A 14,214-nucleotide genomic window follows, 5' to 3' on the forward strand; every position below is an offset into this window, starting at 1 on the left:
TTGCATGGTGGTACACGTGTGTGGAGGGGAATTGGAGTTCAGGTTTTGCGCACAAGAGGGGCGGGGAAAAGACTGGGATGGGTAGGGTAAAAGAAAAATTACTACAATCATTTATTTTCACTTTCGACTCCCAGTCTCCTTTCCCTCACTTTATGATTTTATTTTGTGATTATTTAATTATTGTCAAAATAAACGGCCTTCATCTACTCACAGTTGCAGTCTCATTTCTGTCCAAAAAGAACCTGAAACACTACAATATATTGATGGACGTTACATAAGAAAACGAGATGTCCTTTTTTCGGAATACCATGTTCCTTCCCAAAAATGTGTTTTAGTATTAGCCTTTAATAAAGGAAAACGACTGCTTAAATTAATTTTCATGTATCTATTTCAGTGCAATGTAGTTTCTTCATGTAATAAGAAATACGTTTTTTAACATTTACATTTTTGTTTTTTTCATTAAAAAAAAAAAAAAAAAAGATTTCTGGGGAGAGTAAAAAATACATGAACTTTGATTAATGTACTAAGGGTTACTCTCAAATGAATTAACGGTCCAGTTTATGGTAAACTGTGCATGCATGACTTAGAAACTCGGCTGTCAGCTAAGCAGAATATCTCAAAAACTGGCCTGAATTCGAAAATGCAGAATTCGGAACGTTATCTGAAAACCAGAGCAGCCCAGAAATTGGGATGTTATCAATGTGGCCCAGAATTTGGGACGTTATCTAAAAACCAAGGCGGCCCAGAATTTGGGACATTATCTGAAAAGCAAAGCGGCCCAGAATTTGCGACGTAAATGAAAACAGGGGCAGTCTATATGTAAAACTGTGATTACATTAGAGATAAACTAATGTATCCTGTAAGAAAACTGCAATAGCGTATATGTTTTATATTAAAATATATCGCAAAAACGATTCTAGATATATGCTACTTGAAAGAAAAAAGTACACCATCACAGAAAGCCAATTCTTACATTCGTGCATAACATGATAATTTATATGAAGTAATTCCTCATAGTTTGTAATATCAGTACAGTGTAATACCACATTATATTTTAATGGTAAGGTTGTGGAAAGCAAATCACTCTCTCTATCTGATCACAATGTTAAAAATGCCTGCACGCTTTTCCACTCGTGTGACGACGAATTCATGTGACAGACATGGACCAATCAAAACGCGAGAATGTTATGCGGTTCCATCCCAAAAACCGGGCCTGTGTCATACCTCCACATTTCACTGCTGCAGTTTTTCCAGTTTTGGGAAAGGCTTCATTTTAACACTCGCATTCAGTTGTTTGCTGGTGCCGTTTCTCTGAGTCGATGAAGCGTGTCTCTTCTTAATGAACCTGAAACACTTTACAAGGCGATTGAAATATAATATCAAACGAAGCTGTTTCACGTGTTCTCCGCATGTTTAGATCATTGCTGAAGATTTCTGAATGAGTCTCCGGGATGTGTTGGAGTGGAGGGCAGGTCAGGTCAAATAACCCTGTCTTAGCAAGAATCAGGGACTGAACCATCATCAAGATGGTCTTATTTTATTTCCAGTATCATTTATTGTTTTAATTCAATCAACATATCGCTGGGAATATTTGTTGGGGAAAAATAAGGTAAAGCTGTGCAAAGTTTCAGGCAAAAATATGATAATTTGATTGGTAGAAAAATCAATCAAGCAGATAGTGGATAAAGATGGTACCTTCCACAATCAGTGGAATCTCAAAGTGAATTTCATTCAATGAACACATTTTGATAATATATCAAATAAAAAGTAGAACCAAAGTGTATTGTATATTTTCCTGATCAAAGTACATGGAATTGCTTTTAAGGTGGACAGTGATCCTGTTATAATATGACAGCATACTGGTACTGATATGCCAGTATAATGCAATGATTGATACCATTGGTATGTTAAACTATGAAATACATTATGGTGCATTCTACTAATGGCTTATACAGATCTATTGTAGCTTGTTTTGTCCTATCATCATTATTACAGAGCCTCATTGCATTGCTATTGTAGTGCCATTATGTCCAGTTATATGTCATTATGTTATAAATGATATATTACTGCTACTATAATTGCTGTAATGTGTCTTATGTCATATTATTCTGGGAAAACGCCAAGCTGGTCCTGTTTTTAAAAAGCGTCTGTCTCAAATTTGAGGTCAACTGCTTTTTGTTAATCTCATCCATCTATCGAGAGCTAATTTGGAGTTCTTCCTTTATCAGCACATACATCTTAATCAAAACTTAATGGGTTTCTTTCCACCCGAAAACAAATCTGCTAATGTAATGTGTTATGTTACTGTTTGCACTGGCAAACTGAGCCTAGTTGGCTTTGGTTGAGGTGCTGAATCTTATTAAAAGTGCTCCTGTAAGTATAGCAATGCTTATGATATATTTGGATACATGCATTATAATGCATTGTGACTGAGACTTCTAGTCTAAATGATTGTCATAGTTTTTTTTTTTCTCTTAGTATTACTACATATATCTCTGAAGACTGTTTGGCAGTAATAGATAAAATGTGTATGATGCAGTATATAAACGATCATAGTGAATTCAGGAAAATACAAAAACACATTGAAAAAAAGTCATCTTCTCACCCTAAAAAAAAAAACAAGTCTCCAGCGGGATCTGGGGTCACGTTGAACCCCACAGTCAAATCAAGAGAGAAACAATATATCTGTTTAGTATTGATAAAGAATGCTGTAAATTGTATTCCAATTTAACAATTGGAATACAAAATATTAGATGTTGGATGTTCGGCTGTGAAACCACCTGGATATGGTTGATATGGACATTGCTGTAGCTATTTCCAGAATACCTGCATGCAGTTGAGACTGTAGAGATTAACTCAAGGTACCTGTATGTGTCCGGTGTCTGATTGTGGTTTCTAGTATTAGTTGTGCAGCTTGAAGTCTTACTAGCTGTACAGCAAAGTGGCTTAGGTGTAGATAAAGCTTGAGGCCTCACTGCCTCCCAATGTGATTATGAGTGGAAATGATAAACAGCTAGTAAAGAATTACAGTACAGTAAGTGACGATGAAAAATGTGCAGCAATCTAGGCTGTATGATGATGAAGAAATGAATAACCACCCATTCAAACTCAAGTGCACAGGCTTTTTAGAAGAACTTTTCTTTTTGTATTGCACTTTATACTTGTAATCCCTTTCGCATTTTGTAATAAAACCCTGACACGTTCTTTGCAATGCCATTCACAATTTGTACAGTAGTAGGTTATATAACTATAGTAACTGACACATGATTTCTTACATAAAGCAACAACGTCCATCACAAAATACAATCGGTAGTTCAGTGTGACAGGGCTGTATTATTAATTGCAATAGGCTTTACAAAAAGTGATTTGCAAGTAGTACAAAATGGGCTTTATTATAAATCGCAATGACAGGATCTTAGCATGATTTGCCATATAGGTATTATAAGATGTGAGATGGCTTTATTATGAATTTCAATCTATATTATGATACGCAGCACAGCCTATGGTAATTTGCCATAGTGATAGAGATTTATTATATTATGTCATAGGTAGATGTGGACGGGGCTTATGCCACTGGAGGTATGACTCCCAGCTGTCTTTTATCTGGTTCTGCCTGCAGACTCCATCCTTACCCTATGATTTGTGTATAGCAGGGCCAGATTGTGAATCCAGTGGTGCCGTTTGTCCAACATTGGCCCCATGCAAAGCTTGATTCCGGGGCCCCTATTCCCTATTCTTACCAGTAATACTACACTACGATACAATGACTTTCAAACAAGGGCAACAACAACATTATTAAATATATTGCATTTTACTACAGCAATTGTAAAAAAACACAGCCTGCAGTTCTAGCTGAATAATCCAATTTTCTGCAAATCTGGTGCACAATCAATATCTGCCCTAGTCCAGTCAAATGTTTCTGTGATATTCTAGAAAGTAAATCGTTATTTTTATTAATTTCATGTTCAGGCAAGATATGCTTCTCTCCTCTGAAGCTCCTGTGCCAGGCACAGTCAAAAGCAGACACAAGCCACTGAGGTTAGGATGCAGGTCCAGCAAATTTCCCTTGTAGATGCAGTGGAGCATCGCAAGCTACCCGTCTTTAAACGGATATTCCGTCTCAATTTTCCTCCATGTGTTTAATATCATGTTTTCTGTATCCTTCTCTGCTGTTGTCTGTGCTTTCATAATTGTTTGCCACATTCACTTAGTATTCCTGCAAAAATTCCAGAATCAAAGATCGGTGAAGCATATCAGTGTTGCACAGGATACTGTGTCACCTACAGGCTTGCAGCGTAAAGGAATGTCCCCTAGAAAGTGTCCTGAGGGCATCAGATGATTCGAGGGCATTTGCCATTTACTCCCATCTTTCACTTCCAGAGCTCAGCAACTCTACGAAATCAAGCCACCCTGTCCCTAACCCAACCCCTGCCCTAAAACTTAACCTCAAACCCAATACCTAACCCTAAACCTAACCATTAAGAATCATCTGATGCCCTCTGATGCTGCTTCAGTGCACAGCGCAACGCTTACCGGTATATGCATCCTCACTTTGAGGAGTCTTTTTTGCTGGAATCGTTATTAACCATGGCAAATAATGACCAGATACATTGTAGTACTATTTCTGTATTTATATAGGAATTGCATGATGTGTGTCAGACTAGGATTGTCAATGTGTTGTATTTAGAAAAACAAAACAAAACATAATTTCCAGGTGATTTCAAATAACGCAATCTGATGTATGGGTCTAAGACGTCCTAACAGGCCTTGAACAGCCAGGGTCAATTACATTTTAAGTTCTACCTGAGGTGTTTGGGATCCTCAATTACTATGCAGGCTGGATGCATAGCTGTGCTTCAAAATTACCATTAGCAGCATTCTGTTAAAATGAGTTTCTCACAGTGGCAACACATTACTTAAACTGAAGTCACTGTTAGTCCATTGAATTCAAATGAAAGCCATTGAACAATCACAAGAATGATGTCTCTAAAATTTCTCAAAAATATAAATTCCTTCAAAGGAATTGCACCTACCTCTTTTATCCCTACAAGTACTACATAATCATTAAAAAGAAACTGCTTTCATCGTAGCTATATCCCATGAAGGACATGGTTGGAGCATAATGTCCCAAGTACTGATTTTATTTTAAAATTCTCTCTTCCTTTTTAATTCAGTTCTAAAATTACCTATGTTTTGCCTGTGGCTCGTTGAAAACTAGCTGTTACGAGAACAGAGCTGTCATCTAAGTGCCTGCAGAGGCATGGCTCCATTAGTGGAGCTATTTTCCTGTATCCGGCTGTCATAACATCCATCAGGACCAGTCTTGTGAGGACTGCCTTCCAGTTAGCATGCGGCTGTGCCGCTGCCATCACAGTTGGAACACTGGGGAGAAAAAAAACATAATCGCCAAGCCGATTGGAGAGATTCACTTTACTTCATAGGGCTGATGTATTCAGACCTCACGTTGCGATCCCTTTGGCAAGGACAAATCAATGCCTTTGCAATTTAGGTTGGAAACCGCTGCTTCTGCCATGCTGATACCATTCAATCCAAACCATTTAGACAGCTATTGTTAGGCTGTCAGTCTGCAAAGAGTATTAGTTTCCTGGTTTTGTTCCAGTAATTTTTCTGCAGTGCTTGTTGTCAAGCACCAATAGAATGGGACTCAGTTAGGTAAAGAGATTTGGTGAAGTGCATACCTGTATACAGCATCATTAAGGAGATGTTTATTTATTTATTTATTTATTTATTTATTAAATCTGCAGTGGCCTGAAAATAGTGTATTTTCTACACTAAAATAGCATTGGTGCCTGTTTTTATTTTTTTTCCCTATCCCTACATGGTCTTGCATGTACTGTGTGTCAGCATGCATATCTTGATGACAGTTCAGTTTGTGTACATTACTCACAAGTATTTGTAGGCCTGTAGAAAGCTTCCTACTAAACAGACACGCTCCTGTCCTAGCAGTGAGAGGTATTAATTATGTAGATGTTACAGTAGATGAAGACATTGTGGCTTATCTTTTGTCATCAAGGTCTCCTGCGTTGTGTGCATCTGAAATGGGAGGGGTATTGTTTTGTTCATCTCCTTCTCTGTAACATCCTTTGTATTTTAAAGCTGAGTGAGAGACTTGATGCAGTCAAATCGCATTCTGCTTCCTTTACAGATACCCAGCTCTCAACATCAATCACAATGTGCAGCACTCTTGTGACTGCTTGTCCTATAAGAAGCAGATGAGATGTCAAAGTAACCCAGTTAGAGATATACTGAACAGGTTTCTAATGGAGAAGCCTTTTTAATGATGGAGATTTGGGGAGTCTTCGGCATGATTTTTTTCCTGTGAATTCACTCTGAGAGCACTGCCGCTTGGAGTGCAGGGTGGGTGATGAGAGTGTTTGCACCGAGTTGCCCATCTTGACTAAATGCAGATCACGTTGGTTTGGTCTTTGCGCTCCTGCCAGGTGAGGAAGCTAAATCATCAGCGACTCCTACTGGCCATGCAGAGACTAGCCAGGCTGGGTCTTTACCTCCAGAGTTCAGTATCTTAGTAACATCCTTTGCTAAGGTTCGGCAGGCGATTCGCTTGTGGGATTGGCAGTCTATTATTCTCCAGTCCTTATGAACAGAAAGTGGGTTGCAGCGGTCAGGACATATCTGTAGAAAATAACTGGTCATTTTTTCAATGTCATCTTTAAACAATATTGTGTTTTAATATTTATAGAAAGAATTACCTTATAGAGTCAAATTACACAAGAGGGCCTTCATAGAATTCAGTACAGGATTGTTGCCTCAGCCACGTTTCTCCAAATATACCCTATGGTTGTTCCATTAAAAGGTGAGATATTTGGCAGTAACTTGTAGGCAAAATGTCCAATATAGACCCTTGTCCTTGACTCGCACCTCAGATAGAACATTGTGTAAGAAACATGCAGTAAAGAGTACAATGAACCTTGCAGATAAAATGACCATAAACTGCTTGTACATAAAGAGAATAAAAGTGTTTGCTTTACAGTTAGTGTATTCAATAAAACACATTCATATTGTTCTGTCAGACTTCGTGAATCCGCTCCCCTTTAGTTCCTCTGGTTATAGGTCATGAAGGCATCACAGGGTCATCAAGTCCGAAGACCTTCCTTCCTAGCAACAGCTGTGTCATTGTGTTCACACACCATGTGTTGAACTCAGTGACCGACTTAGTGAATGGTATGTAAATCATAGCAAAGAGAGTGCTATGAACTCATTGACTCTGTGAGTTAATGCCGCTGTCAAAGGGGTCAAACCATCTTACTTTAGTGGTGGGGGGAGGGGGGGCTGTCAAACAACTTGTATTAACCACACACGTTTAAAGCAGCTGGAACTTTTAAAATATTTCTATAAGACACACTTCTAGAGAATGTTGTGGTATTGTGTTATACTGTAGTGCTACAACATATTAATGCAATCTGTCTGCATATGTAAAAAAGATGAAGGGCCATATGATTTGAATGGAATGTCCAGTCCCAGCACAAAGTAAAGGAAGATTTAGAGAATTATATGAACTCACTATTGGAACAACAGCACCATGAACTGTTCAGAATGACTGAAAGCACCATCAATACTAAGGGAAAAGGAAAAAAAAAGTCATTTGAACATTTGAAGCAACTTGCTCTGTGAGAATTTGTTTCAGGCCTGGGTTTTATTGCACTTTCTAGGTCATTTCACCTGGAGAGTAAAAATGTGCCATCTTGTTTCCTGTCATTAACCAACCAACTGCTTCTCTTATTGACTGATGTGCTTTGCAGGCAGTGATGGGCTTTGACCCGATAAACTGTTGAGGTGAAAGGACATGGTGTAACAGACTACCTTAGTGCTTCTTTCAAAACTACACAGATGAACACTGCACATGGCAGTGCACATCAGGTGATATAATATTCCATGGAATTATTTCTGTAGTGATAAACATTTGAATTTTGGGATGGCTGGAGTCTGCAAACCCATTCAGATATATTTGACTGCTGTGTTTTGGACGCAGTAACGTTGCAGTATTGTAGTAGTCCTTCCTCCAAATACCTATTGAGTATTATTGCATACTGCAGCGTATCGCCCAGTTCAGTCCAATCATACTGCAGTATGATTTTGTAAAGATAAAAGTTGCAATTGTATTGAGCTTGAATGTTAGTCTTAAAACTGTTAACAGTACAATGTTTGTATCTGTTCCAGAACTGGGTGTTTTTGTTCAGTTGCAATTAGTTACTATGTCTATCAAGCCTGAAAGGGCTTAAAAAATATTTTTTTCTGTTCATACCACATGCCAAAGCTGTTGACTTAGGTTGTGGGTGGACACCTTCCTATCAACCAGATCTGCACTCTCTAACCTGTTAATCTGGTCATATCTTTGTCAGGAGCATTAGCTTTGTGTCAGTTGGGTTTGTAGCACTTCTACACAGCACTGTTATGATTTCCATTCGTTGAGTCGGTCCTGTTTGTTTAAACAGGTCATGCTGGGTTGTAGTTGTGCAATGTTTAGACACACACGGTCTGGACAGAGCATTATCATAAATAGTTGAGGTTTAAATGTTTTACTCCTTAATATGTCAGTTTAACCCGATGGCTGGTGAAATATTAATGTTGTATTGCAAACAAGGGGTAGTTACTCTATATTATTTCCTTATAGTGCGATACTATTGTAGTATATATTTGAAGAGTCTTAAAAGTGAGTAAAGACTAAAGATACAAAGTAATAAAATCCGAGACTGCTGCAGGATTAGGAGGAGTTGCACATTCTTTTTATTTTTGAAGAGCTGGAAGACATGTGACCTGCCTAATGTGGGAGGTCAGAAATGTGTGTTATTCCCTCAGGACTCTCAAACATGTCAATGCAGCACTCCCTGTGGATCCCCAGCCAAGATCAGTAACTTGGTACTAGCAGGATTCGAACCAGCTTACATGACGTACCCTGCGCTACACATGTAGTGTGTCCGTTCTTTCTGTAACTGATTTGCCATGGAGTGTCGTTCCTAATACTGAGATGCACTGCGGCTTGCCCCAATGGAAAATGCAGGGCATCGTTTATTACTTGGGTCTGAGCAAAATACATTATCTGCTGCCCTTTGATTATCTAAGAAGAAACAGCATGTCAAATGAAAAAATATATATATATATAAAATATATATATATATATATATGTATTGAGCCCCTGTCAAATTCCTCTTTCTTTCCCTGTCACAATTAGGTTTGTTTGTCAGGTATAGAAAGTGCCTGGAAGTGAGAGGGGCTGTTGCTAGCAGAGACAGTATGTCATGCAAACCGCGTGTAAGAGGCTGCTATAACCAGCTCAAGCAGTAGTCGTGACGGGCAGAATGGAGAAATAATCCGTTAAGACTGGGTGTTAGTCACTCCGGTGGGCAAGGTGACTTCCTGCCAGGGAACATGCACAGAAGGTACTGTATGTGAAACACACGTGAAACACAATCCATGGCAAAGTAGACTGGAGTGACTAACAGGAGTAAACCCTAGTGGACAAATCAACAAGTGCTGAATATACAAGGCTGGGCCGATTGCAAACGATAAACATTACACATGTTGTCAACGTTTAAACCTCATCAGAAAAGCTGTACGCACAGGATATATAAAGGTTGGCCTTCGTGTTTTTACAGTAGTAACTATACAGTGTAAGGTTATTTATGTATTATTCAGTGGTAATTCATAGTCGATTTCATATACACTTTAATGTTGTATACATGTAGACTTGTACACATTCATATTGTAGTCATTTATTTGAACCTCTGTTGAAATGCTTCTTGTTCTGACTGCTTACCAGTATTGCAAATATGTTCAAATGTCACCGTTTAGGAAATTTAAAATGGAATCCAACCCCTCTACTTACAACTTAATACTTTGTTTTATTGTTATGTGGGAGTCGCCTGAACTGAGTGATTTCTGATTCACTTTGCTTTTGCCTTGTTTAATGCACTTATTAATGCATATCGTTTGTTACAATGCAGAGTGATACCTGAATAAAAAGGTAACCTAAGGACAGCACGTACTATGAGGCTGCTGAAGACAGATGGGTTATTCCAGTGTCATTCACTTGTATAAGGTTTACTGGCTGATAGGAACAGGTGACTGCAAAGACAAGCTTCATTGTAATAATAAAACCCTGAGATTCTTTATTGATTTACTTTATAGATGGCTTTGAAAGACAGCCCTTGTAAACTGTTTTGAAGATGATCAATATTTTGTGTGAACCTGGCTGTTTGTAGTAGGGTGTACAAAGTGACTGTGCATGCCAGACTTTAGCCTAGAATCATTAGTACTGGACAGGCAAAACAATCAACAATCTGTCCTTTTTCCTTAGGTTGTTTCCGAAACAAATGATTGTTTTTCTTGTATGTGTTTGTGTTCTTCCAAAGTGTTTCAATCTTCAGTACACAAAAGAATTGAAAATCATGCAGTTTTGTAAAAATCTTAAGTCTTAAATGTATCTGGATTTCAGTGGTTTAGCTGGTATTTCTATGATTTAAAATAGTGTTAGTAGTAATGAAAGAAAGTGAATTAGCTTACAGCAACCCCCACTCTCATTCTAGAATTTCTTTGCTGTGTGTGTAAACTTTCTCATAGGTTTTGACAATTAAAAAAAGATCAAGTTCCATGAATACCAATTTATATATATATATATATATATATATATATATATATATATATATATATATATATATACTATGACTTTTTTGTATATACACAAAAGGTTTAAATGTTTAAAGTAATTTATTTCAGTATGTTTTGGACAAAAGCCCTTCAGCTGTGTTGCTAAGTTAGGTTTTTTTTTTTTTTTTTTTTAAAAGCCCCTTAAAATTAAGCATGACCCCCCAACTAATTAAGGTTCTCCTTAGCCATTTGTAAATGAAGCTACAGTACAAACTGACTCCCCCACCATCCTCCCCAAGGCTGTCCTACAGAAAAATAGCTGGATTGATTCCCTGTGCTTTCTGATATTCAAAACTTGGGATGAGTTCCAAACACAGGAATTACACCCCAGAATGGGCCTCGCTAACTTACATAACTGTATGGCAACATCCTTGGGATTAGTATATTTTAGTTTAGAATGCAAAAAACTAATATATATCTGAGTTCACTTTTAAATGACATTGACAGAGAGGAAATAGTCATAAGTTTAGAGAATGAGGTGAGGCTCAGCGTGACTTGACACACAGATATGATAAGAGACCGGACAAAGCTGGCTTTTTACCTGCAGGAGAGTCGATGAGTGAGGCCCATGCTGCAGGGCTTTCTGCTTGATTGATTGACTGACTGTCAGTCAGGTCTGATGACTAGACAGGACTCGTTGTGATCTCTTTGGAATCCACATTTTTGCTTTAAAACTGATTCCAAAGGAATGCTAATATATATATATATATATTTTTCAAAATGTAAAGTGGATTCACCAACTTAGGCTATCTTTCAATTAATGATAATGCAAACAAATAATACGTTTGAAACGACACCGAAATATATATAAAAAAACAAAGCACTTATTTATACCTTATTTATTTTTTAATTTGCTGCTTTAGAAATGAGTCCTTATGAGGGAGACTTACTAAAGTGTCATGACAGCTTCTCCCTAACGTCTCCTGACCTTATGCAAGCTACTAATTCATTTGAATAGAAACCTGACCGAGTGGTGACAAGCTTATTAATCCTCTTGCTGCACCACCAAGCCCCCTCCCTCCAATATATTGTAAATATCACTGAACCTTCATTGCTTTTCCTAAAATAATAATTTGTAGGTAATACCTACTCCTGCTTGTGGTGCTTATAATTTGCCAACGCTCCCTTGAAGACACCCCTCCTAACCTACGATTCTCTTAACGTCATTGCCATGACCTTTAGTCTACACTGACTCCAAGGCTGACCCTGGCAGCACACAGCCTGCTGTTAAACCACTTCCTTCTACCCTTATCAGCAAAATTCAATATAGAACAAAGAAGGAAAACAAAGACAGGGATTTAGCCATTTTAAAATGCTAACAGATACACAAAATAGATTGGTCAAATTAGCAGTATTGAAATATAGAAATCTTTGGACTAACGACCTATGAAGGATGCTGAAGTAGTAAGGGAGGGAATTATGCAACAATTTATAAAGCAATTTGTCCCCCAGCATCATGTGTATGCATCTGTGGTGGACTGCTGTGGAATTACATAACTGTGTTGAAATATGTACCCCGGTCACATGTTACACAGCCTTGGAGCTCGATAGCCTGGTGTCGCTTGGATTTCACTGGCATCATTTCAGACATTTACACACACTGTCAGCATTACATTGTGGTCCTTTAGCCACAGACAATTGTGAGTCAGGCAGGGCTGTCTATGTGAGGAGTCAGTCTTTGCAATGGGGGCTGGACTTATCCTCCTCAGCACATGTGTAAGACACTCTGTCTTTGTAGGAAAGCAGCCCTTCTACTGTGACCAGAGGCTGAAATCAAAGGTCCTGCTGCTGCTGGGAAAGCATTGTGTGTCTGTGTTGCAGCTGTTAACCTTTCGCTGGTAACTGACTCCTTTCAGACAGGATTACTAATATCGACACCAATAGATAAATAGCTCTATTCAGCTTAAAGAAGCCTGGTGATAAAGAAGCCATTATTTTGTAGGCAGGGTTTAGCTTGGTTTACTAACCAATTCTCTCTCTTTTATCCAATGTTTTTAGAACAGTAACTCATGAACTGAAAACTCACTATTTTAATATTTTTTTAAATAGTGAGTATTCAGTTTATCAATTACTTTTCTTCAGTATGTCTAGTGATTGACGAGTATCCTGTTGTATCGGGATTCTCATTGTACATAGAGCTGCTAACGGGTTTTGAATTCTCTCTCTCTCTCTCTCTCTCTCTCTCTCTCTCTCTCTCTCTTCGTTTTAATCTGTAATTGGCCTCCTGATGATTAAAGGTGTAAGAGTCCCACAATGTTTTAAAACATATTTCATATTTAATTACTTTGTATAACCAATTAATCTAAGGTGGCGGATCTGGCTTTATCAAGTTGTGGTATTAATATGCTACTGTTTTATCAATTGGATAGATCCCTATGTTGAAAATATCAGCTCTGTACAAGATTGAACAACAAATTAGATTTCAAAGTGATGCCTCGGATATGATTTTTGTTTTTCACCTGGTAATGGGTCAACAAATACACACAGACGACCCGTCCAGTCTGCTGTAAAGCCGCTCTCTCCCTGAAACGTCCACTGCCTGGTCTTACCGAGTCAGTGTCTTGCGCAGTCCTGTCACAGGTAAACGTTTCGTAATTCCAATCGTGTATAGTATTCTTTTTTTTTTTTTTACAGGGGCATTCCACAGAATTGCGATTGCCCCAGAAAGGGCATTTTATAAGATCCTTTTAAACTCTTAATTTGAATAATTGTATCCAATTAAAAAAAAAAAACACACACACACACTTGTGTAATGTAAACTGTGAACTTATGTTTAACAGGCTTCTAACAGGAACTATCTTTATCTGTGCGAGTTTTAATCTCAACCACCAGTATTGACTCGGACTAATCTGTACCTAGGGTGTTTAAAATCTGGCTGTTTTTATAAATGCAATGACTGTATTGGGAATTGCGTGTGTTTGTGTTGTGTAAGTATTTTCAATTAATGAAGCAGGTGAGTAATTGAAAGGGAAGGACAGAGTGGTGTGTTTCCCGCACAGGCTCACGTTTTCACGCTGAATGATGATGACTCATTCTTAGACTCGCGATCCTCAGATGGCCTCAGGACTGCGTGGAAGCAGAATCTGAAAGCCAACGTGGATGTGCTTTTTTATATGTTATTCCATCCAATCATTTATTCATGTTTGTGTGCACTGTACATATTTTTTTTTATTTTTTTTTTATAGGACGTACAATCTATGTGGTCTTTTTTTCAAACACATACAAATACAGTACAGCAAAACGTCACTATTCCCCACCCGGCCTTTATGTACAGAAATGTGAGGCACACATTCCCATCACCATGAACTATTGATCACGGGCTTCATTTAACAAGGCATACCGTTTAACTGACAGATTGTTAGGAGAAACTTATGTTTATACTCCTGATATGAAAGTCTTAGTTAACAGTTGTTAGAAATGTTTAAAACATATGCCAGCATTGGCATTTAGGGAGCGCAGCATGTGGAGTGAACTCCATGTGACCGATCTAACACATTTTTTTTATATATATATAATCAGGTTTGATGT

Source organism: Acipenser ruthenus, chromosome 24 (genome assembly GCF_902713425.1).
Source record: "Acipenser ruthenus chromosome 24, fAciRut3.2 maternal haplotype, whole genome shotgun sequence".
Taxonomy (NCBI): domain Eukaryota; kingdom Metazoa; phylum Chordata; class Actinopteri; order Acipenseriformes; family Acipenseridae; genus Acipenser; species Acipenser ruthenus.